The sequence below is a fragment of the Cryptomeria japonica genome, chromosome 1 (genome assembly GCF_030272615.1).
Source record: "Cryptomeria japonica chromosome 1, Sugi_1.0, whole genome shotgun sequence".
In the NCBI taxonomy this organism is placed as follows: domain Eukaryota; kingdom Viridiplantae; phylum Streptophyta; class Pinopsida; order Cupressales; family Cupressaceae; genus Cryptomeria; species Cryptomeria japonica.
In genome coordinates this window covers 684260720-684268968 of record NC_081405.1, presented here as the reverse complement: position 1 = coordinate 684268968, position 8249 = coordinate 684260720, and positions in this window count along the sequence as shown.

The following is an 8249-nucleotide window of genomic DNA, read 5'->3' as shown; positions in this document are numbered from 1 at the left end:
ATACTCTCCTTCATTATCAACCCTAATTGTCAAAATCTCATATGCAATCAAGTCTTCTTGCGATTAAGCTATCAACCATATTTTTGTTCTTTGTTGAGATCTTGTGCACACATAAAATCTAAGAGAAAATATATCAAACAAGATCAATGGAGATAGGAAGAAATGGTGATTGAAACCCTACTTGACATATGAATGGTATACTTTGTTTTATTTTGTTGATTTGCATGATCTTAGGTATCTTCATTTGTGTATGGTGGATCCTTTTCATTGTTAGGATAGGGTTTTGTGGCTTGATCTTTGTTAGTCTTTCAATATTATTGTTTTCATCATCCATTTTCACCATATACAAGAGGAATGGAATTAGAAGACAACTATCTACTCCTAGAACCCCTCAGCAGAATGGAGTTGTTGAAAGGAAGAACAAAATGATCTTGGATGCTGCTAAAATGATGTTGATTGAAAGAAATGTTGTGCAAACCTTTTGGAAAGAAGTTGTAAGAACTGCTATTTACACATTCAACTGGGTGCATATAACAGGTGATCCTGGTAAGACTCCTTATGAGCTATGGTTTGGTCATGTTCCTACAGTTAGATATTTGAGATTTTTTGGAAGTAAATGTTATATCAAAAGAGATGAGGATATAGGAAAGTTTGATGCAAGATGTGATGGAGGAATCTTCTTGGGATATTCTACTAAGAGCAAGGCCTACCGGTGTTACAATAAGAGGTTGAAGAAGATAGTGGAAAGTGAAAATGTGAAGGTTGATGAATGTCATGGGAAGTAGATCGGAGCACGTGGATATGATATTGATGATCAGGATATTGTTTCAAAGCTTACACGGATTGAGATCCTGAAGAAGAATAATCTGGTAGAGACAATTAATCTAGATATTGTTGTTGCAGGTGAAGAAGTTCAAGAGTCTGAGAATCAGAACAATCCGAAGACTCTGAGGTATATGAAATTGAATCATTCTGAGAATCAGATTATTAGTGATAAGAATAAAGGTGTGATGACTAGAAGAAGACTTGTTGTAGAAGATATATGTTTGATTTCTAAGATTGAACCTAAAGATGTTGTTGAAGCGTGTAAGGATGAGAACTAGATAAAATCTATGGAGGAAGAGTTGAATTAGATTGAGAAGAATAACACATGGGAGCTTGTTCTGAGACCTAAAGATAAGAATGTAATTGGTACTAAATGGGTGTTCCAGAATAAACTGAATGAAGCCGGTGAAGTGGTGAGAAATAAAGAAAGATTGGCATGTAAGGGATGCTCTCAAATGGAAGGTATTGATTATGAAGAAACTTTTTCTCCTATAGCTAGAATTGAAGCTATTTGATTGTTTCTTGCATATGCTACTTACAAGAATTTCAAGGTATATCAGATGGATGTCAAGTCACCGTTTTTGAATGGTGATCTTGAAGATGAAGTCTACATTGAGCAACCAAAAGGATTTTCATTATTAGATGAAGGAGACATGGTATGCAGATTGAAGAAAGAACTATATGTATTGAACCAAGCCCCTAGAGCCTGGTATGCTAGACTAGATAAGTATTTGATGAAGTTGGGATTTTGTAAAGGTACTACTGATAGTAATTTATACTTTAAGGTTGAGAATGATAACATTTTGATTGTTGAAGTGTTTGTGGATGATATTTTTTTTGGTGGAGAGGATAATTTGAGTATGAAGTTTACTAATGATACACAAAAGTAATTTGATATGTCTATGATAGGTGAGATGAAAATCTTCTTAGGATTGCAGATTAATCATACCAGTAAAGGTATTTTCATTTCTCAATCTAAGTATGTGAAGAAAATGTTGAAGAAATTTGGGTTAGCTGATTCTAAATCTATTGGAACTCCTATCATGACCGGATGCAAGCTGTCTAAAAATGATGAATCTCATAAATTTAATTAGACTTTGTATAGATCTATGGTTGGTGGACTGTTGTACCTAACTCAGAAAAAGACCTAATATCATGCATTTTGTTTGTCTTTGTGCTAGATTTCAAGCTGATCCTAGAGCGACTCATGTTACTACTATGAAGAGGATTTTAAGATATTTGAAGGGGACTGTTGACTATGGATTGTGGTATCCAAAGGATGATGATTTTATGCTATGTGCCTATACTGATGCTGATTGGGCAGGTGATGTAGATGAATAGAAGAGCACTATCGGTGGAGCTTTCTTTTTGGGGAAGAAATTGGTTTCATGGGCAAGTAAGAAACAAGATGCTATATCTCTATCTATTGCTAAAGCTAAATACATTGCTGCTGCTAATAATTGTACTTAGGTAGTTTGGACGAAGCAGATGTTGAAATATATTAGAGTTATGTATGATGAGCCTAATGTTATTTACTATGACAATTCACTTGTGCTATTAATATTTCCAAGAATCTGGCACTGCACTCTAAAACAAAGCATATATCAATTAAGTATCATTTCTTGAGGGAGAAAGTTAGTGATGAGGAAGTTAAACTAGAGTATGTATCCATAAAGGATCAAATTATAGATATTTTCACTAAGCCTTTGCCTGCAGATACATTTGTGTATTTGAGAGACAATTTAGGGATCTTTGCCCCTCCTGATGAGAACTAGGTTTATTGAGATACATGAATCTGGTGGACTTTAGAGTCTTATCTTCTTATCTGGGTTGGTGAGTTGGTGCTGCTACTCAGTCAAAGTAGTTAGTGTGTTGTTCAGAGCTACAAGTGTATTCTAAGGGTGAGAGATTGTCTTTCTTAGTGGGAGAGAAGCTTGATCAGTTTATGTCTTTGGCATTGTTGTCAAAGGGGGAGAGAAGCATGTGAAAAACTACCTTTTCTTTGGTGTCTTGTGTGCATGATCTTAGGGGGAGTTTGTTGGAATCTGCTGGTGTGGATTTATTCCTTTGCGTTGATTATTTTTCACATTCATATGTTGCCATCAATGCCAAAGGGGGATATTGTTGGACAAAGATGTTGCTAGGATATGTTGTTGTCATTGATGTCAACATATTCCTGTGTAGGGGTGTTGCAGAGAATTGTTTTGATGATCCAGTGATTGTAGTGAGTTGATTTAGTTGGTTTATTTGTTTGGGATGCTGAATCAACTAGAGATACTTCATTCTTTATTGATTCCATAATGCCATGTGATGATTTGATCAAGTTGAGGATTCTATCATGGAGATTGGTTTTCTGTGTTAAGTGTTGCAATGTTTTGGTGATTGATCTGTTGTGCTCTGGTATGATCATATCTTCTATTGCGGATTTGGGAGAGTTTTTGGGATGTTTTTGTGTATCTTAATTTCAGATAGTTCATGATTTGATACCCCGAAAGCTATCTTTCTTATCTAATTTGCTGTTGTTAAGTGTTCTTGAGTGTTAGTGTCTCAATCGATGAAGATTCGAATAAGTGGTGTTGGTGCAGCTATTGCAGATGGTTCTAACATGCTTGTTGGTGTTTCCTAATCATGTCCTATTTATTTTGGTGGTCCGAATTGATCCTTGTGTGAGTTATTGAAGATCTTCTGGTGTCGGTGATGTTCTTCGTGTTATGCAGTATTTTTAGTGGTGTAACATTTTGCAGTTGATCTTAGTGAGATTTCCGGTGGTGGTATGGTTTGAGGAATTGATTTAGGTCCATGTTATGTTGTTTATGACATTGTATTGGTACAGTGGTTGATTTATGTATTGTGTGATGTAATTTTGTAATTAGGTGTTAAGAGTTTGGCCGACCTTGTAGTCAAGGTTGATGATTGGTATAAATGAGTGTAATATTCATGTAATTTGGTGATAGTTGGTGAGTCTGCATTATCAAAGTGGTATATATGTGATCAAGTGAATTCATCTTTCGGTGTGGTGTTTTGAGTAGAGAATGGTGAAGGGCAAGCATTTGAGGTTAATCAGAACTATCACCAGGCATTAGCAGATGCTATTTTTGCAGTTCATCTTTTTCGAATTGTAGTCCAAATTTCTTTGTAAGCCAGTGAACCTTCCCTGAGGGTTGTAGCCTTTTGGGTCATTGTAATTTGAGTAGTAAGCTCTAGGTAGTGTGCCTGAATGCATGTGCATTCCCTATTGTAATATTTACACATACTACTATAGAGTATCATCTTATTGTGGGTAGGTTCCCACCGTGTTTTTTCCCTTAACCGGGTTTTCCACATCAAAATATTGGTATTATGTGTGTTGCTATCATTGTTGTTACCTTTCTTTTTATTGCAATTGATCAGATCTAAGATTGTGATTAATTTGTTTAATCCGATGAAAATTGATTCACCCCCCCCCCCCTCTCAGTTTTCCTTCTTTGTTGTTGCCAACACTTTGTTTCTTGGTTGAATACAATGGATCCAAGAGGAGGCTTTGAAACCTAGTTTTCCATCTCAATTTGTCCATAAAAATTGATGAATAATCTTATTCAACTCATCATAGCCTTTTTTAGATGGCATCCAACAAGAAGAAGAATAAACATGGGATGCCAAGAAATTTTTGTTAACCACTTGATTTTTACCAGGAAGTGATAGATATTTGTTACCCTGATAGTTAAAGATCTTGTTTTTCAGTTTACCTATAAACCGCTCCACATATCAGATAGAGAAACACCCAAACCAAAAGGTATACCCAGGTATCTAGTAATTTCTCCATGTCTGATTTGTTTCCACTGTTTAGGGATCCAACCTAGAACCAAATCATAACTAATCATAAGGAGATCAGTTTTGTGATGAGAAAACTTAGAACTTGGGACTGAATAATAAATATTTAAGGCTTCCATGACATTACCAATTTCAGTTTCAGAGTTTTGAATGAAAACAAACTTTCATTAGCAAAATGAGAATTTATCACTGTTGAATTGTTAGGAATCTGAATGCCCTTAATAAGACTCAACTGATTAAATTTTTGGAAAAGGTAACCTAGAGCATTAGCTTTGAGCACATATAGGAAAGGTGATAGAGGGCAACCTTGTCTAATAGACTGTTGTAATGAGAATGAATTAGTGAGTGAATTATTGATCACAAGATGAGCATTTGCATCCTGAAACAAAATTTGCACATGCTTGCATGGTTTGGGACCAAACCCAAACAATTCAAGCATTTTGATTATAAATCTCCATCTCATACTATCATAAGCTTTGTCAAAATCAAGTTTCACCAGCAAAGCATCTTGTCATGTTTGTTGAGCCCACTCACATGCTTCCCATGCCAAGATTAAATTGTCAAGAATAAAATGTCCACCCAAGAACCTAGTTTGTTTAATTCCTTTCACCACTAATTTGATTCTCAAAGAGACAACTTCAGCAATGGTTTTATAAGAAGAATTAAGAAGAGTGATGAGATTATATCCAGTGATGGAATCCTCATTCTTTCATTTTGGAAGAAGCTTAATTAGACCTTTGTTGATTTAAAGACCTAGTGAGCCATTTGTTAGAGCTTCTAGGTAGACAGGATATAAATCATCCTTAATATGTTGCCACATAGTTTGAAATTTTTTTATAAATAGCCCATTAATACTTGGACTTCTATTATGAGCCATTGGAAAAACTTCCCGTTCCAAATCTTCTATAGAAAGGTCCCAATCAAGATATTTAATATACTCAAGATCAACCTTCCTTGAAATTATATCTTTGATAATATCTTGCAAATTTTCTTGGACATCAATCCAAAGAGAATCTTCCTTAAAATGATTTTCATAGAAGTTATAGAATAATTTTTTAATCTCCTCTTGATTAGTAAAGACTTGTCCATTCTCATCCTTTATAGCACCAACATAATCCTTTTTATGCTTGCAATTTAAATCAAAGAAATATCTGGTGCCTTTATTTCCCTCTTTAATCCAATGCAACCTGGCCCTGATTTTAGGCCCTTTCCCTTTGTATGAAGCAAGTTTATGCAGTTTAGTTTCAATAGTAGCTATAGAAGTTTGAATAGAGAGATTGTTGGGCTCAACATTGAGCTATTTTATATAAAGTTCCAATCTCCCTTTTAGTGTTTTCTCTTTATGATACCACTGCTATGCCATATTTTACCAAAGGACCTTTAAAAAGTGGCACATTGAGTGATCACATGCTACCACCAAACACACCAAGATTCCCCCTTTTTAGGCTTTGGAATAGAATTCCAAACACCAACCAAAGCAACAACAAAACATGTTATTTTCATGTATATATTTAGAGCTATCATCTAATAAGTATTATTAAAAATATTTTAATATAATGTGATTTTATTTTATAGTATAGTATATAATTTAGTATAAAGTTATTTAAATTTTTGTATTGTAGTAACTAGTAACAAAACATGTTATTTTCATGTTTATATTTGTAATGGTGAAAAATTAGGGTTTCCACCACAAGAAGGATGAAAACCACTAATTTTATGACTTAAAGACCATTACATTCAAAAGAGGGTTCCAATCCAATAGATCTAATCACAAACTGGCAAGGATTATGACTAATAATTATGATTGGATTAGTTAGACCTCTTTTGTAAGTTGAATTGTTGAAATTAGGGTAAAAGTGTTGAAAATGAAGGTAAAAATGTGAAAACAACTTGCTATAGTTGTCGGATTGAGCCACAAATCTGGATCTGAGTAAAGTAAGCAGATTCATACATGTTCCCCGTAGGAGCCCTTAAAATGTTAGGACCGTGTCGTTGGTCACCCTGGTCCTCCGAACTTTCCACACTCCAATGGGGGATCGATTTATCACAGTAAATAATGCTTATTCTGAAGATCACAGCTTTGTACATGTTTCCTACACATAGAAAGATCAAGAAATAGGTTGGGAATAGGGGTTTTCCTAAGTCAAACCTTGGTTTAGGAATTAACCTTGAATGAAATATTGCAAATACTAAAATAAATAATGGAAAGGTATACCTCATATTTGCAATCATTGATAATGATGCTTTTCTTCTTGAATGTAACCGCATATATTGTATGAAATGGCATGAACATGACAAAACCCTAATCATACACACATTCTTGCATATGAATGATGTAATGTTTCTCCACAATGGATAAATGAAGTATATACATCCTTGACGATATCTAGAAATGATTGATGATGAATGTTGCAATTCTTGAATGATAGATTGCTTGAAATGGGTGCCTTAAGATTATCCTATTATCCTCCTCTATATCAAAATGAGGGGTATGGACCTCCTTATATACTTGCTCATCAAAAAACACATTAATTTTTCTACATAAGCCGACATGGAGATCACAATGTCGATAGCTCATTGTGATTGTTGAGAGGGGCCAAATTAAGGTCTTATTTGAGAGGACCAATGCGCCATACCTTGGTCCCAATGAGGACCATGGTGATATGCCCCGGTCCTACCCAGTTTTAGGGCCAAAATCAAGGGACCATGTGATCTATAAAGTGAAAATAAGGCTAGATTTGAATGGTATGAGAAAAATTAGGTCTGAGTCCGACTTTGGGATATGAATGCTAAGAGGAGGGCCAAAATGTGGACCAAATTGTAAGGGAGTACAATTTGGGATGCTGTATTTAGCTCTCACTTTAGCGAGAGTATGAGCCTATGCAAATACTCACAATAAAATAGACAAAAGAGAGATGATGAAGAGGAGCAATGAGGAACCTTATTACAAGGAATATAAGACATCACTAATTTTGAGGGATCAAGCCCCAAATCTTAGGATCTTAACTCACTCAAACATATGCAAGGGCACACAAAACAAGACATAAAACAAAAAAACAAATAAAGACAAAAAAGACAAACAAGGGCAAAAGACACAAAACACAAGTTAAAGACCGAAAACAAGACTTTAGGTCAACTAGCCAAAGAGACCTCGATATCAAAATGCCTCAACAACTAATATCATTCTTGAAAAATGCCATCTCAAGAACACAAGTGATCACATAAAAGAGAAAAGCATGCATCATTTATGAATCATCAATAGCAAAGATATGAGTTCATGAGAAGAAGGAAAGAGAGAACACAGATACATGCTAGATGTATTTTCTAGGTGATCCATGAGAGGAATGATGAGAAAGGACATGTATACTTGCCTCTAGATGTGTTTGTCTAGGTGATCCATGTTGGGGAGGAGAGTAGGAATAGTCTAGCCATGTTCCGCTAGTTCCACTCATCCTCATGTGTGTGTGCAAGTGATGTCTGGTTTCAAGTGTATAGCACCTCATATAAGAGTTTTTTTCCTCTAGTTTCGAGCATTTTTCAACATGTTTAAAACATATAATGAAAATGCAAATGCCAAGGGGAGAATGTGTAAATTCTAAGGGGCGAATGCCTAG